Raw genomic sequence first — 18,915 nt, 5'->3', positions numbered from 1 at the left:
ACACACACATATGTATTACTTTCTATTCTACTCCACAGAGGGCCATGAAATGAAAGAGAATGATACTTAATAAACAAATAGACAAATGTGTTCTCCAGAAAATGTAAATGTCAGTCTTTCCCTTGTACCTTCATATATCAAAATCATGTAAGGAATTCCCTAATTCTGTACATAATAGGCATAGTCCTCAGTCTACACAAACGGCTCATTGACATAATCGGGTATCGTGCATGACAGGCACAAGCATAGCTCAAGGTGGGGAGCAATAAATGGGCAATATTATGTGAAAAAAAAAACACCTCAGCCCTTACAAAAAAGACCAACCTGAAGCTCTGAAGCACACTAAGTCATCTGGCCAAGGATGAGAAGCACTGCCTTTCAGGAAACACAGCACTTTGCTTTGATATACAGACTTGTCCCACAGCTAAGATTTTATTCATTATGCAGATGTTGAGGTAAATCATTACAAATAAACAAGCCCATTTCCCAATCTGGCCATTCTTTTACCAAATAAAAAATGGTTTTCCTTGTCTCAGGTGAGATCCCCTGCAAAGCAACATGCCCAGATAACAGCGTTTACTTGAATAACTTTACCATACAATTAGGCTGTTTTACATTCACAGCTTAGCTAAGACTAAGTGAGATCCAAGATCATTCTGGTGCCATTGGTCTATGACATTGGACAGGCACCTGCAAAGGACACTTCCTCTAACCAGGGCACTATATTTTATCTCAGCCACCTCTCATGGTGTGACGGATCATCTCCGTCTTTCCTTTTTGGCTACACAGGGAACCTAGACAAACAGATACCTAATTTTTGCCCGAAACTCAGTCTAAATGATCCCTTTTTAAACTGGCTGCTGGGACTAGGGAAAGCAGTCCTCTGAAAAAAAGGTTAAAAAGGATCACCATTAATTACATTCAAAGTGCCAGGGACCTTTTGTTTGCAAATAAAAGCTCTTGGCCCTTTCTTTTTTGAGACCTCCTATATGTTTGTACTGTTGCGTTACACATTTTCATTAAATTCTGTCAATGCTTCTGCTTCTAGGGCTATATAGAAGTTGAGACACCCTTTTTGTTCTTTTGTCCTCCTTCACAACAAACAATCAACTACAGCGATTAAATTATGCCCAAGTCCACACATTTTTGGAAGCCACTTACACTGCTTCTATAGCATTACTTTTCTGTACTGTCTTGAAATTAAGCGCCTCTTTGGTTCTAAATCACTAATTAAACTCTTAGCACTATTAAACACCCTTACTGAAGGTAACTTTCAAAGGACTATGCAATGACAGGATAATGTTTCACTGTGAAATCTGGGACTCTGGAGCCATGACAGACACTGTTACATAGTAAGTTTGACCCTAAATGGAAATCCAGGACAGACAAAAATAAATCCTTCCTCTACCTTTCTTCACCTTCTTTCCCCCTTTTTCCTATTTTTCAGGTTTATGATGACCTGCGTCATATATAAAACCAGACTATTCCACTTTCTCACAAATGTTACTGGATTTGTACTTTACCACTCTGAGAAGAGAGACGTTGATTTCAGGATTTTCCAAACACTGTGTAAAAGGAGAAAGTAGCCCAAACTCTGTGAAACTAATTCCTAAAAAAAGAATAAATAACTAAAATTAAACTACACGTTGCAAAAAGCACTATTATAAAAATTACAGATTTACAGCAACAGTTTGTGATCAAAGGTTTCTAAGTTGGTATTGCATAAAAGCTCTGCCATGTTGCTGAAGAACATTACAGCTCTTCTATTGTTCTCAAACGCAGCACAGGTCAAAGAAGTAGCATAACAAATCAATTAATGTCCTACCTGCCTCCTTCACTAATGAGAGACTCAGTCTCTCTCTCCCTCTCTGCTCTTGATATTTGAAACTTCTCAGAAGGTGAAGATTAAAGTAGCAGCTCTCAAACTTTTCCAGAGGGTTTCCTTTTTAAGCCATACCTTCCCTGACAAGTATGGATTCAGCTGAGGTGAAAGAGCATTAGGAAATTTTTCCATCTCTGCTGCTTGTATTTATTTTTATTGACCCTATAAACACAATCTGTATAAACACTTCTACAAAGGAACCTCCTGATTATCTTGCCTCCAATTCCAGTTCTAAAAATATTCAGATAATCCAGAATATTAAACTTCGTTATTCATGTTCCTCCATGTTCCAGGAAATATGGCCACAGTACACATACAACAAATGTTCCATCAGTATCTCTGGTTTTGTAATCATCTTTCAGATATAAACCAGCATTGCCTTCCTTCATTTTCCGTAACAGAAATTCTTCAACACATGTGTCTGAATTCACACGTGTTTTCTTCTCTCCCTCACGGTCATTCCACTCTGAACAGCTTGAACTAATATGTCTTATCATTGTTATTTGGCTTCCTATACTTTCCCTACCTTCAAGTGTCACTTCAGAAACCAGGACAAATTAACCTTTACCGTAAGTACTGTGCTGGAGGCTGCGCACCTGAGCGTGTGGAGGGGAGCAGCTATACGGTGCAGAGCCTCCTCCACCTCTGCAAGCAGCGGCTGGACCCAGCCCTATTAGAAGCTGCCTGTTTCGGTCCCATGGAATGAGCTGCAACTTCTTTCTCCATGCTCTCCTGCCCATTAGGTAAGACAGCAGACCAAGCAGAGTCTTAGATCTTGAAATCTGGACACAGACCAAAACTGAATCTGAGCTTCACATTTCATGTATCATCTGAATAAAGCATATACAACCCTTTCTATCTAACTTTTATTCTAAGAACATCAAGACCATGGTCTAGCAAAATGTTTAAATACTTCTCTTTATTTTTACTCTTGCTTTGTTTCAGGCATGTGGATCGTCATTTAGGACCCGCGGGAATGGCAGGGAGATGTGCCAGGGGAGGGTTGTGTCGGGTATTAGGAGAAGGTTCTTCCCCCAGAGGGTGGTGGAACCCTGGAACAGGCTCCCCAGGGAGGCATCACGGCACCAGCCTGGCGATATTCCAGAAGCTCTTGGACAAGGCTCTCAGAGACACGGTGGGAATTTGGGGTGTCCTGTGCAGGGACAGGAGCTGGACTCGATGGTCCTTGTGGGTCCCTTCCAGCTCAGGGCATTCTGTGATTCTATGATCCACCAGCGCTAGCCAAGCAATGAAATAGCTCGGTGCAATCTGCAAATATTAGACAAAATGTGCCCTCAGAATCATCACTTTCTTTGCTTCCTGTACAAATGCAGCTGAGGAAGAAAGACAGCAAGCAGTAGTGGTCAGGTCTGGACATCAAATATTAAAAATAATACTATCTACTTTGAGATATACCCACAGAATTGCCCTTCTCCATCTTTACTTATATTCTTGTGTCTATTTTATTGATTGGAACTGTGGATACTTGAGAAAAAAATAAACTACACAAATAAACGTGCTGGTCCTGAGCAGACCTTGCTGCAAAAAACATTTTTATAGCTTGTGCGTAATGCAGGCAAATCAACAATTGGCAAAAGTAGTTCAGGTAAGTATAGAAAGAGGATATCAGGGCTCTTCATTAATTGACATTTAAGTAAAAAATCAGAAGAAAAACAACAGCACAAATCCTCGTCCAAGAATGAATAGTTTCTAAAAAGGTTCTGCTTTGGCCCAGAATGTAAAGAAGGTATCTACAAGGGCTTCAAGCTTCGTAAGAAAGGAAGAGGCTTTGGATGTTGAGCCAATGGCCGAACGAGAGGAAGCTCAGATGCTCAGTGAATATCACAGAAGAGAAGGAAAAACAGTTAACCTTAGAAGCCCATGAACACTTTATTTGTGCAGTTTTGTCTCTGTCTCTGCCTAGAGACAAGCAAGACTGTTTATGCACCTGATTTAGTGGCTTCATTCCCTAGCCTGGGTCAATACAGCGTGCATGCTGCAGCAAAGCCTGCTTTGTGACTTCAGATTACAGCAACATTTTAGAGAGCAAAATGTGTAAGAAGGGAGTATTGCAAGGCAGTATGGCTTGACCCTTTATCTGCCCCCCATCTTTGCCCTTCACATGTTATACTCTTTGTAACTATAGTGTTCCTCTTTATAGCAAATAACCAACGTAGTTCCTCAAAATGTTCTACAATAAAAGAAGGCATGTGAAAACAAAATGTTAATTGCTAAAATCTAAAGTTGCCACACATATGAGAGGTCACCCCATGGACCAGACTACTACTCATCTCTTTCCAGGTGCAGTGGGTTGACCCTGGTTAGATGCCAGGTGCCCACCAAAGCCTCCCTGTCACTCCTGTCCTCAGCTGGACAGGGGAGAGAAAATATAATTAAAAGCTCGTGGGTCAAGATAAGGGCGACATCACTCACCAATTACCGTCACAGGCAAACCAGATTCAGTTTGGGGCAATTAGCTTAATTTATTACCAATCAAATAAGAGAAGGGTAATAAGAAATAAAACCAAATCTTAAACCACCTTTCTCCTCAGGGGGGGGACTTGTCATGATCAAGACACAGTCCTCCATGAACTTCTCCAGTGTGGGTCCTTCCCATGGGCTACAGTTCTTCACAAACTGCTCCAGCGTGGGTCCCCCACAGGGTCCCAGACTCCTTCAGACATCTACCTGCTCTGGCATGGGCTCCTCCACAGGCTGCAGGTGTATCTCTGCTCCACCATTAACCTCCACGGGCTGCAGGGGCACAGCCTGCCTCACCATGGTCTTCCCCAGGGGCTACAGGGGAATCTCTGCTCCGGTGCTTGGAGCACCTCCTCCCCCTCCTCCTTCCCTGGCCTTGGTGTCTGCAGGGCTGTTTCTCTCACGTATTCTCACTCCTCTCTCTTAGCTGCTGTTGCACAGCAGTTTTACCTCCCTTATTAAATACGTTATCCCAGAGGCGCTGCGCCCGTCGCTGATGGGCTCGGCCTTGGCCAGCGGCGGGTCCGTCTCGGAGCCGGCCAGCGTTGGCTCTGTCGGACATGGGAGAGCTTCTGGCAGCTTCTCACAGAAGGCAGCCCTGCAGCCCCCCACTACCAAACCTTGCCACGCCAACCCAATACACCAGGCCAGAATGTGAAAGGATGGGCACACGCATTTCCCTTGAACACACCTTTCATGCCGAGAGAATCATCAGTCAGTACCAGCTGATTTCATAAACTCCATGAAAAGGTTACTTGTCTTTTCTTAAAATCAGTCTTTTTTTTTTTTTTATATATATAGCCAACATTAGAGCACAGGGATCTAATCCAATCTAATTATCAAATGTGCAGGTTTTTGTTTCCATTACACAACTTCTCTGTGTGTAATATAAGAATTTGCTCTTTTTTGATACAGCTTCCCAGACAAGCACGGAATCTGTGTATGTACGCAGCGTCAAATGCAACACGGGACTGAACCCTGCACATGCAGGTATCGCACACGAGTACGGGCTTCTCTGCACATGAAAACTGTTCTGGAAAGCTGAAGAGCGTGATCACACCCAAATAAATGACCGTATATACAAACCCGAGACAATGAAGTCGGAGCGCTTTTGCAGGAATTCTGGGTTTGGAAGGGTTAATCCAGAGCTTCACTGTTCTTTGAACACAGCCCTTACGAACCATGTTCACAGAGGCTCTGTGCACTTGCAGCGTTCACTGAAGCCAGTGGGAATCATGGCTTCTTCCAGGCGTGAGCCATGCACACATAAACTAAGTTAAAATATATTGTTTACATACTGCAAACCTAATAATTCACAGAATCCCTGGCATCGTACTGCAGGATTTTCCTTCAGACACAGCCACTTCTCCAGAGCTAGTTTTTCACGTCTTGGTAGCAGTTGACCCTAGAACCATTTTCAGACATAAGTCAGTGTTTTCTTAACCTGCCAGTGCCCTACTGTAAGCACGTTCATCATGCAGCTGCGCTCTTAGTCAAAGCCCCTTGGGAAGGAACCACAATTACCGAAGAGTTTCACTAGTGGGATTTTAGCAATGTTAGTGCAGTGCACCCTGCTGGGCTGCGCCGCGAGTCCTGCACGCCGCACCCGCCGGCCACTGGGGAATATGCTCCCTGCCCTAAAAATGCATCCAGCACATCCCAGATGAGAGCAGAGCTTGGCCTTTGGCTCTTCTACTGTGCTCACAATTTTAATGTGTTTATTGCAGATACATGCAAGACTATAAATAGCAAGCAGAGCACAGCTAGGATTATTTCTGACAAGTCTCAAATGAGCTACTTTATTTTAATTATTCCCCAGTTCAGATGATTTTTTTTTTTTTTTGCTATGGGTTTATTCATTCCTCCCTAATTTCAAACTATCATAGAAGTCAAAAATTGAAAAAGTATGTTAGATCAACTTAATCCCCCTAAAATTAATCTCAGCCTCAAATAACTTAACAGATACCAATTACAATATTAGGTGATTATTAGCTTTCTTTTAACCAGCGCCTTACTCATGGCAACCTCTCACATAGTGGTCCAAATTTACTTCAAATGTATCAGCTCCTAGCTGGAATAGTAGTTTTGAGAAACCAGTGGAGAGTTCATCCATTAAACCAGAGCTATGGAATGGTTAGCAAGAGCTTCTATTACTCAATATTTAAGATGAATGATGTAATTCCACCATAAGTTAATAAAAAAATGGGTATCTAGAGGGAAACTCTGACATCATTCTCCAAAGAGCAAGTCTGTTATCTTTTTCTATGTGTAACTTTTAGACAGAAAGGTGACCTTTCATTCTAACTTTTCGTAAATCTTTCTTAGACGACACCTCTCACAGTACAAAATGTTTTAATAGAAAACAAGTAACTTGAGCAAGATGATTGTATAATTATAAAATATTCTGATTTTCCAAAAGCAGATGGAAAAAGCTCATGTTGAAAGACTTTTTCAGGAAATGTTAGAAACATCTTTTCTATGGATTGTGTGTTGAAGGAAACAGAAAACGATATAATGAGAAAGGACAGAATTCAATTATTCTAATATTTTATTCCTGTGACAAGCCAATTTTAGGCATTCCAGTGAAAGGCAAAAACCCAATTCCGAACCATACAGAGACTCAATGGAAGAAGTTAAAAACCGGAGCAGGTGTTGGAAAATTGTATCTGCCCTTTTTTTCTGTTTGTTATCCAAAAATGCAAATTGCTTTTTACCAGAAACCTTCCAGCTACATTTTAGCTTGAGAAAATCTAGTGTCTATTCATGCTAGTGCTGAGACAGAAAGACATAAATGTCAGCACACAGCAGTCTGGATTTTATAATCACACGTCTCTCAACGTCCTTCTACATAACACATAGGACTAGGTAATTATAGAACAATTTTTAAAAATGTTATCATTAAATAAAATTAGGTTAGAAAAAATAGAGAAGCAAGGAAACTTATGAATTGGGCTGCCAAATACTTGTAAATGGCCCCATTTTCTTAAGTAACTGCAATATGTAAATACCAAAACTATAAGAAATCAACGATTTATACTCACATATAAGATTCTTTAAATTTTAAAAGTATCTCTGCTTTGTTAATGGCATAAATAGTCAGAACTACTATGTCTAGGAGCCTAACATGCAAAATTCACCCTTCCACAGCAAGGAGCAAATCCTTTCCTTGTTATAGACAACCCCACCCCAGTCCTCAAACTTAAACCAGCCCAGTTTTCTCAATTCCTAGGTCTAGCCAGTGTTGTTAAAAGTGCAGTTTTCTCTCTAAAGCGTGCTGTTACTGCAGGCTGGGTCTATTTATTAAGAAGGGGAGCAAGTGAACCACTTACACTACATGGAGTTTGACCTAAGGTTTCACGCAGCATCCATCAAAGTCAGCACCACAGCTCCACTGGCATCGGCGGCCCACGCCTGTGCTCCTGTGCCATGCATCCTTCTGGCAGAGAGCTGCGCTCGTGAGCCACAGTCTCCCCGAGGTACATCCTCAAAGACCTGTACAGACTTTAACTAATCTCACAACTCCCCTCGATGGGCTGGGCAAGTAACACTACAGAGGCCGGAGCACTTATATCCTTCCACAAACACATTCCACTCCTGACCTTCAGTACCTGCATGCCATTTCAGTCACGGGTGGTCTTCCAACACATTGCAAGTCAGACCCACAGCATCCACTGAAATTTCTGTTCTGGGCCTCGTTTAAAAGCGGCACTCTTTTTATTACTCAGATGAGTAAGAGCTGAAGAATGAAACTCCTGAACTCACATCCTTCAGTACCTTTCCAAAGGTCTTTGTCCCACCTGATCCCTTCACTGTATATTAACTGGCCTTTGTTCTCTTTTGCTTTAGTGCATTTTAAATACCTGGCGAGGGCTCTGAAGTATTCACACAAGCATCTGACATAGCTTTGTGTCTAAATAAATAAGTGAAAGGAAACCAGGCCTACCTGGAGATGGGAAAGACTAGCATAAATCTCAGTGGACCACCAACTTCCACTCTTTTTTTCTTTAACTAGGAACTAAATCGTATTTCTATAGTCTAGCATTAACTTAGAGTTGTTGCACCGTATACTTCGACATATTTTAGTATGTCATCTGGAGATCATTTCAGAGAAATACTAAGTTTTCTGCCCTACAGATCTATCTGAAAAGAAGGAAGCATATTCATTCTCCCATGTATGATGTTGAGGCTTTTTTCTTGCTAGTCTGTAAACATACATTTTCCATTCTGGGTGCTTTATTTTACTTCCAGAGCTGGACAGTCTTGGTTATCCACAATATCTTGCATCCGTTCGGGAATTGCTTGCACAAGATTCCCTTGATGACAGTTCCCATTAGCACACATTCATTTACGCATACTTTTTTTTTGAATTTGTGAAATTCCTTTCTTTGAGTGGATATGAAAGATTATTCCTTTAATAGTCCCTTCCCCGCAGGTAGATAAGTCTCATTCGGGGAAGCTGTCGCTCACCATGACCACTAGATCAAAGGGGCTCCAGCAGAAAGACTATCTCTGAATCTGTGAAGGGTCACTTGTCCTCTAAGCCCTGGCTGGCATTCACATCAAATGATGGTACAATTCCATCCCACCTGTTTATAACATTACAGTGGGGCTGGTAGAGTGGTATTTTCAGTAACGCTGCTTCAGGTCAGCTTACATACTAATCAATTACTTCATAAGATAATGCAAAATTTGTCATCAATATATCTTCCTCCTTCTTCTTCTGGGCACTAAAACACAAAAAAAACCTTGGCTAGTCACCACAGCTGGGGTGAGAGGATTCAGACATTCACCCAAAGTTTGCTCTGTGGCCAACCAGCATATCTCAAAACAGAATTGATTTCTGGTCCCTCTGAAGGTCAAGTGCTGACATTTAACTGAAGGCAGACCCTTCCTGGAAAGGCTGAGTTACAGGAGCTGTGGCAACGGAAGCGTGGTCTTTGGCAGAAGGGAAGTTCTAGCTCCTAACCTCTATGAGAAGGAATATCCCATCAAGGGGTTCACTTCAAACCTGTGTGAATCTCACTGGAAATCATGAAAGTGGGAAGACAGTTATCCTGAAATCTTTGTGCAGCTCCACAGGGCATCTTCAATGGTTGGTGTCCTCACTCCATCCACACGATAGCTTTCCTATTTCTCCCAAGCTGAAGGAACTGTGTGTCCAGAGCACAAGGAGGTGACTGGTGACAGCCAACAGGGATTCTGTAAGGGTAAATAGTGCCTGAAATATTTGGTGGCCTTCTACAATGGGGTTACAGCATTGATGGGTAAGGGAAAAGCAACTGATGTCATCTACCTGGACGTCTGCAAAGCATTTGACACTGTTCTGCATGACATCCTTGCCTCTAAATTGGAGAGACATGGATTTGAATGATGGACCACTTGGTGGATAAGGAATTGGCTGGATGGTCACGCTCAAAGAGTTGTGGTCAACGGCTCAATGTCCAAGAGGAGAGCAGTGATGAGTAACATTCCTCAGGTCGCCAGTATTCGGACCTGCGCTGTTTAACATCTTTGTCAGCAACACCAACAGTGGGATCAAGCGCGCCCTCAGCAAGTTTGCCAACGACACTGAGCTGTGTGGTGCGGTCGACATGCTGGGAGGAGGGATCTTGATGGGCTGGAGAGGTGGGCCTGCATGAAACCTCATGAAGTTCAACAAGGCCAAGTACAAGGTCCTACACATGCGTCGGGGCAATCCCAAGCACAAATACAGGCTGCGAGGAGAATGGATTGGGAACAGCCCTGAGGAGAAGGACCTGGGGGTGTTGGCTGGATACGAGCCATCAAGGCGTGCTTGCAGCCCAGAAGGCCAACCGTATCCTGAGCTGCATCAAAAGAAGCTTGGCCACCAGGTCAATTCTGCCCCTCAACTCCACTCTGCTGAGATCCCACCTGCAGTACCGAGTCCAGCTCTGGGGCCCCCAACATAAGGAGGACACAGACCTGTTGGAGTAGGTCCAGAGGAGGGCCGTGAAGATGATCAGAGGGCTGAACCACCTCTCCTATGAAGACAGGCTGAGAGAGTTGGGGTTGTTCAGCCTGGAGAAGAGAAGGCTCTGGGGACACCTTATAGCAGCCTTCCAGGACCTGAAGGAGGCCTAGAAGAAAGCTGGAGAGGGACTTTTTACAAGGGCACGTAGTGATAGGACAAGAAGTAAAGGCTTTAAACTGAAAGAGGGTAGATTTAAATTAGATATAAGGAAGAAATTCTTCACCATGAGGGTGATGAAACACTGGCATAGGTTGCCCAGAGACATTGTGGATGCTCCATCATCCCTGGAAGTGTTCAAGGCCAGGTTGGAACAACATCCTAAAAGTGAAGAAGCTGACAAACAGGAAGGCATATCCTGGCTCATCTTTTATTATTTTTGCTGTATTTTTTTTCCTCCATCTTGTAAATCTAGCAGTTTCAAATAAAAATTTATCATGCTATGTTTTTTATTAATTTTATAGTCAAAGGTTGCTCAGGAATATGCATGGGACTTAGACATGAATATGAAAAAAAAATAAATTAAAAGTTCTGAATTTTTTGCAAATAAAAAAGCCACACAGAAAGAAAGCTGTCTGAGCTGGGCCCTGCTGATACAGGAAAAAGTCCTGAAAAGGAAGCTCAGAAGGCAAGGTTGAGGCCAGTGACTAAAAAGTGTTTCTGTTCCCATGTGAAAAGCAGGCTGAAGAAATCATGAGCATGTCCAAAATGTCAGTTTCTTAGCACACATAGAAGTCAAAATGATTAGGAGTTCCCAAGATCTGAGAGAGGCAAAATGTTCAGTTTTCAAGTTTTAGAAATTTACCTTAACCAGCTTTGCAGCAAATTTGTAACATTAATAATCAACAAAATAAAAATTTGAAAAAACCCCAACCTCAAATACAGTCAAAAGTAAATATCAGTTCTAGGTTAGCCCTTAAACTTCCACATTTTTGCCGTTGGAACATTTCCAAAAAGCAGGGGAATACACAGGACTTCAGTTCAATTGTAGCCCCTTGCACAATTTTAGATTCAGTCCAGCAAATAGCTGTCCAACTAACTAGCTTTAAAAAAAGGAAAACTATTGAGAAGCAAGTTGAGAATAAGTTTAGAATAACATTGACTCAGACAATCTTACACAGTTACTCTTTCAATTCTTCAGTTCGGAAATTTTTGGGAATTCAAAAGAACAAAGAGGTATTTTTTAATCACAATGAAATTGCTTTTTCCTCACCCTTTATATTAAAACTCTGTGTTACACTTACAGGACACACTCATCCTGAAGGACTGCTAAGGTCTTCACAGATTTTCTAGCTTTTGAACCTCCATCAGGCATGCAAAGAGCTTTCTCACATTTTTACTTGCAGCACAGCAGACACAACAGAACCTAGTTCCATCTACATTTACAGCAGCAAACACCTGTTCGTGCCCCTCTAGCAACCAGCTAAAACCAAAGGTACATTTTAAGAAAAATTTCTGTATTGTAGCTGCACTTTTGTGAACAAGATCTGAACCCACTGACATCTGTGGAATTTTGCCTGAGTGAAAGAGAACAGTTTTAGCCTCTTTTTGTATTATTTGTATTAATATGCAGTGAAAAAAATCTCATATATGAAAGGTGGAACAGGGACAAACAGGTCTAGTAACTACTAGGTCAGAGATAAGGGTAAAGAATACACTGTATTTCCTTTATAAACCCCTCCATCATGAACAAAGTTCCAATCCTTACCTGTATCAGAAGGTCACAACAGTTACAAAGCCACAAAGGGGGTGGGGGAGCTTTAACAGTAGCAATATTTACTACTCCCTTTCTGTTCCAAATTACCAGAGAGCTGAGTCCGCTTATGAAATGCAGTAACCTGCCCCTGGAAAGAACAGCTTGTAAGACTGATGCCAGATGGACAGCCCTACACGCTGTTGTCTTTTCTTGATCACTAGACAGGTTCTCCCAGTGGCTTTAGACAAAAAAGGCGATGCTTGGAACACTTTAAAAAGTCCTAAGCATACAGCAGAATTCGGACCAGCGAGATGCTGTTGCACTCGTTATTGACCGTTATCCTGATTCTAGAAAAAGTCTATCAAGTACTGGCACCTTGAGTAGGCAATTCAGTTGCCCAATTTGCCTGTAGTTTTCTTCTTTCTCTTTCTGTAGTTGAGCCTGAGCTGGGAATTCAGCTGCAAGCATTTCAACATTGATGATTCACTGTTTGAAGGACCTCCAGGGAAGTCCTACAGTACCTCCAGACAAAGTTCTCACCTCTGGCTTTTCTTGGCTTGCAGGTTTATTACCCACTAGAGAGTTTAGACTTATAATACATCCAAATACAACTTAAAATCCAGGCTCATACATGTGCTGATGGACCCTGGAGCTCCTAATTATAATTACATATTCATATCAGCTGAATGAGATGCTAAATTACAGTCGTGATCCCACACTGCGCCTCTGCACAAAGCCACAGATGATGTTGATCCTCAGCTGGAAGAATGGGAGGGGGTACAGGAAGATCCAGCTGTTGCTCATTTGACTCAAGAAAGAAACCATTTACTTTCTGATGTGAAAAATGATGAGAATAAAATAATGTGAGCAAAATAACATTCCCCACCCTGTCATTTACAAAAAAATAGCTAGTGTCTTCAAACCTAAGGCTGTAACGAAAGGACAATGGCATATGATAATGGGAAATATTGCTTACAAGTAAGCCTTTTTTCAGTTAATGCACTTTTTTACACTTTGTTTCCTCCTTGAAAGTTTGGCCAAAACAAATCTTCCTAAGTTAATTTCTCTCAGGAGTAATAAGGTCGATGCAGCATTACACATTCATGCTCTGGATTCCAATAAAAAAGTTGTTACCATAGCAAGAAGTATTGTTGCAAAGACAACACACACAATGTAGGATTAAAGAAAAAAAACTCCAGAAATATTTCCAATGCTCAATAATACCACAGGATATTTTCTCCTAATTGCATAAAGATGAGAGTGTGCTACTGCTTTGATAGTCCCACTGCGATGAAACAGACCGGCTCCTTTAAGACTCATTTTTCAAAATGCAAATTTCTAATTTATTTTTTTTCAAGGTTGCATCAATTATTTTTCACATTGTGCATATAATGCTGCTGCCTCAGGCCAGTCACGGATGGGAGAAATATCTATTGCTGAGGGTACTATACATAAATTGTAAAAAACGTAGGTCAGACCTTATAATCTGGATTAATTTCAGGAAATAGAAAATAAAGGGGAAAAAAGGGTGAGTTGGGGTAGTATGAATGGAAAGACAAGGCAGCAGTAATCTGAATACCGATGCTCATATAGTTTGGCATGCCACTACCTAGCCAGCCAGCATTGGTCAGTAAGCATTGTGATACAAGCTAGTTTTAAGAAAAGTTTCAGATCTTTTAGCTCTGTGGGCTTTCTTAGACACCTCACAACGTGAGAGAAGCATGGAAATGATTGCAGGAGTAGACTATCATGGGAAAAGCTTGCATTGCTGGCAAGTGAAGACAGCTGTAAATAATGATGCAGTACCATCGGAGACATAGAACAAGGTGAAAGTGGAAGAGAGAAGAGCAAGACAGCAGAATATGTGAAATAGGGTGAAGAGCCAGGAAAATGATCTAAGTAGCAGAGTTTGAATAGACTAAGCAAGGGCGAGGTTGCAGAAAGCAAGACCAGAGAGGAGGACGCTGCTTTAGTAAAACACGAACTGAAAGGAGCCCAGAAAAGCCTTTGCATGTGAGTGTACGTGGTTATGTACAGGGCAGGTTCTCTGCATGCCATGTTGGAAGAGGCAGAAAGATTTACCCACAGAGAGCCTGTGTGAGACTAGAGAAGAGAGGGCCAGGCTAAAAAAAGAAACCAAGATATGGCCCTTGGCAACAGTCAAATGCTGTGTCTGTTGACAGTAGTGAAAGGAAAAGGGAATGCAAAAGAAAGTGCAAATGTAGGGACTAGGGTTTGGAGGAGAAGATCTAAACTGAGAAATGAAAAAGTAACGTGCAGAATAAGGGCATATGAGGGGAGGAGAGTAGCAAAGTTCACTGAAGAGGGCAGTGATAAGAAGGAAGATGGAGTATGCGATGTAGGAGAGGCACACAGCGACAACTGTAGGTGAATGGCAAATAGACTAGAAAGATGAAGAAACAAACCATGTCATTGGGTTTCAAGTGCAGAGGTATAGTGCTTATAGAGCATTTCTGTCCCTGATTCTCTACGCTCTCTCCAGAGCACTTTTTCCAATTTGTCACTGCTATTTTTTTATACTGTTTCTATATCCTTGCCTTCCGAAGTTCTTTTTCTTTCCCCTAGCCCCTACCCTATTGCCCTGCCACTCCTTCCCTCACCCACTGTCCTTCACCTTTTGCAATACAGTAAGGCAGACTCCTCTCCTCCACTGCCTTAGCCCTAGTCAGGAGGAGCACAGAGAGCTTAGGAGAGTTGGTCGTTCCTGTTTTCTAATCCTCTGCTACAGTGCAACCAAGGGGATGCAATTGCTTGCTAAGTCCTCTTCAGCCCCTGCTCGGTTTATCTGCCAAGCGGACTGCACGTGTGCTGTTTCAATGCTGGAGCTCTCTGGTGGCATTTTCCAAAAATGTAGCTGGCAAATCGAAAACTCTCCCCTGAGCATGCTAGAATTCTCCTTTTCCAGACTAAAAAGAGAAAAAAAAAATTGGCCAAGTTTCAAGTCCTCACTAAAAGCCATGGAAGCACTAATGTTCCTGAAAACGGCAGAGTTTCTTATTGAAACATACATATGGGCATATATACATGCATACCTGCACATATCCCTGTAAACATGAGCCAAACTATATCTTTTTTTTCCCCCCTACCCCCAGTAGGAGAAATGGCTGAGCACTTTAGAGTAAGCTTTCAAAAATATTTGCCCAAGGCAGACAGCATGGAAAATTTTGGCCCAAATGGTTTAAGTTTGGCAAAGTTATAAGCAATAGAAAACAGGATCTTATAATAGAAAGTGCTGGGCAGCCTTATGGCAGACATCACTATTTGTGCTGCTTGTAAGACTTCATTTTCTTTAATAGGAGCTGCATGGCAGGGCTGTAACACCCTGGGGCTTCCTGTCTTTAATTTCCTTTGAATATAATCTTGGTCTTAAGCCTTCCTTCCTAAATAACCTCTGTCTTTAATTATTTTTTTAAGCAAATTACAACTTAACAAGCACACATTCTCCTAAGACAGAGCCTCTAATTATCAAAATGACAGTGCTGCTTAGAATCTGAATTTCACAGTAATTCAGTGACCAATTTGATAGGTCAGTAAATAATTATACACCATCACTGCCAAAAAAATAATCAAATAGGATATTATAATAAGTCGTTGTGTATACCTATACCTTGCATTTCTCGGTCACCTGGATCATTCTTGCAGAGGAGTATTCATACAGTGAGCATCAGGGAGGTATATATGGGCAGTCCCAAGTGGTCGCCCAATTAACGAATATTTGGAAGCTGTATTAAATTATTGTGGGATAAACTGAAGATGTTTCTTAGTCCTTATTTAGGCAAGACTGTCACAAGTACATGTGACAGACATCAGGTTGTGACTCACCACTCTTGGATACATTAGATAAAATTATTCTGCTAGAAATAATTTTATCTTAATTATGTTGCTGAGAATAACTTTTAGATCCTTAGAAAGGATGGTCTCATTTTGTAGGATTGGCTTTGCAGATTCTCTAGACTCACAGCACTGATATGTTCCTTCATCCTCTGACGTGACATAAAATACTTGCTGTTTATGAAGCCAGGGTCTTTTAAATCTAAGCCAAGATTGCTGCAGAGTCCTTAACTCCTAAATCTTCCAGGGCTGTACACTTTAGGCAGAATATAGCGTTTTGAATGCCTGCCAGTTGCTTTGGGGCTCTACTGTAGCATTGGTGCTCAGAAATTTCAGCTTAATTTCTTTATGCTGCTTAAAGAAACGTGCCCACCTCTGAACCTAAACCACCATCATTATTAATCCATGCGTTTCAAACAACCATTACATAAATCACACAGTCTTACCTGACGGGATGAGACTCAAACAGTGAACCAAATAAAAGTGGGACTATCTAAACTCTTGGGTATTTAGGAAAGAAATTCACTCTGGCTCTCTAGAAGTGATCACACTTCTGAGATCACTTACCCTCCACCATCTACCTCCCCCACTCCTATTTTTTCCCTTTGCTACTGCACACATGCAAATGCATATTAGATTTAGTCTAAGAGGAAAAGAGCCATTTTAGTGGCATGCCCCCTTTGCAGAGACTGTCAAGAAGGTTCTTCTTTGTTGTTCTGGATGCGGACTGCCTGGGGTGGCTGCAGGCTGCCTCATGAAACCCTCCTAAGACTCTTCTTAGTGGCTAGCAGCCTTCAGTAGTTATCAACTTTAGACCAATGTGATCAGTTGAACTAGAACTGAAAAATTCTGCATTCCTATACCAGCTTTCCCCGAGTTATCCATTCAGCTCCTCTACAATGTAAAGTTATTAGTCATGTGATATTAGGGGCTTCTGTACATAAAAAAACCCCGAACCCATAGCCTCCTTTAGTGACTAACAGAATTATACAGCAATATCCTTAGAGAAAGAGTTGCCAGTTGTTTCAAGTACTTATGCAGAGTGAAAATGAGTCAAAAATCTTAAATCTTTAACTAATCAGCAGAATTATACAACAAAGTTTTTAATCCTCAGTTTGAATATGAATGAAAATTCCTGAAATACTTGAGTCACTTTATTCAAGGTAAAGACCTGACTCAAGGAAAATGGATCCATCTTGAAAGCAAACTGGAAAATAAGGGCTACACACATCTTCATGTGTGTTACGCTAGTCTAAGTAAAAAGATGACTAACATCACCCTGGATTCAACTTTCCAAAGCAATTAGCTAAAGTATCTCAATTTATCTTTCCCTGACAGTTTATGATTTTAAGGAAATTTGAGATGTTTGGGTTGTTGGGTTTTTTTTTCCTTTTAATGGACATTTTAGCACCATCTGCTGGTGTTAAAACTTGCTCTGGAAACTAAACACCAGCTACCTGCTTCATTTGAACTTCCTTAAGGCCTACTTCTGGCTCTTATTAGGAAAGGTTAATTGCTTGCTTTTCTACTACAGATCCCAGGATTGGATAAGTAATTTATCTGAATGAATCATGATGGAGTATACCTTCTGGAGGCCATATATCATGTAGCAATACACTATTAAAGAAATACCTCAAATACAGCTACATCCAAGAGTAGATGCAATTGTTTTTTACAGCGCAAAAACAAACAAAAAACCCTTCGTGCCTTAGGGGATAATAGAAGTTTTTTCCCTGATTTATTCTGAGTTGGTAGTGGCATTTCGACTAAAGAATTATGCTGTGATATTGGAGATTTAACGTCTGGTGAGCAGAGTCAAAAACTGACCTGCTAAAATTACCTCTGACTGTATCCAGTTATATAATGATATGACTTATCCCATCTAATTCATCCAGTTGCTTTTTTATTTCCTTAGATTGCTTCTGGCTCAGCACCAAGTCTTTCCTGTTTCAGAGCCTCTCGGGGCACAGACAGTCTGAAAGCACTTTTGGCAATGGTCACAGTAGGTCTCAGCTGCCTTTCTACAGCACCTGTCCTGAACACATGAAACACCTGCCACCTTCATTACAAGTTTGATCTCTGCCTTGGTTAAACCAAACTTGCAGAATTCCTCTTTACAAAACTTGTCTAATGTTTGAGTTTGACTAACAACATCACAGACCACTTAGAAACCTGCCACGGACTTCGTGGGCTCCCCAGAGGGAAGGATTAATATCAACCCATTTGAGTTCAGGCAGGTCTAGCAAGTAAATATGCCAGGGGAATTTCAAGGTGTTCTGTTGTGGCTGTTCTTCATATCAATGACTCCTATGACATGAAAAACCAGGAACAGGCCTGGGGATCATTTTTTCAGTCTTTCCTTTCAATGGCCAGCATTAACCTTTGTGGCCCATACTGCAGTCTCAGTTCCACCTTGGCGATCTCCCACCCACTATCATCACAGGCCCATCTGTACATCTTTCATGTACCCGTTACTCTAAGGAATACACTCCCTCCCTCGGGTCTCTTCTGCAGTCATTAGTTTCTCTTCGCAGTTGACCCTTCTTTGCGTTAGAAACTCCTCCATGCAGAACAGCCATGGTTTAAAGCTGAAATTCAGTTGTCTGAACCTTAATAGGACATAGAGAAACAATCTCTCCAAGAAGTACACTCAAGATTGCTGTAAAAAGCTGATGTAAAAGCAGCAGAGAGGATGAAATGTCAGTTTAACAGCATGGTGTGTCAAGAAGTTATGGGCTAGCAACAGGGCTGGGAAATGAGTTCCTTGTACTGCAGCAAGGCTATGTGCATCCCTTCTACTATAGATATAAGTAGGCTCCAGTATAAGAGTGCCCTGCCAGGGTCAACTTAGGCAGCAGTTGCCCTAAGGAAGCTAAATAGCCATGAGACAATTAATTATCTTTTGCTTTCCTTCAGCCCTACAGATAAGGTTAAGCAAAGCCCAAACCCTGCTTGCCCATAAATTCTCTATCCTAGAGAGTGGTGACTGAAGGCTTTTCAGATAGATGTTCTCAG

Source organism: Phalacrocorax aristotelis, chromosome 11 (assembly GCF_949628215.1).
Source record: "Phalacrocorax aristotelis chromosome 11, bGulAri2.1, whole genome shotgun sequence".
NCBI classification, from domain to species: Eukaryota; Metazoa; Chordata; class Aves; order Suliformes; family Phalacrocoracidae; genus Phalacrocorax; species Phalacrocorax aristotelis.
The sequence above is the reverse complement of the archived record's forward strand: the minus strand, read 5'-3'. Positions refer to the sequence as shown.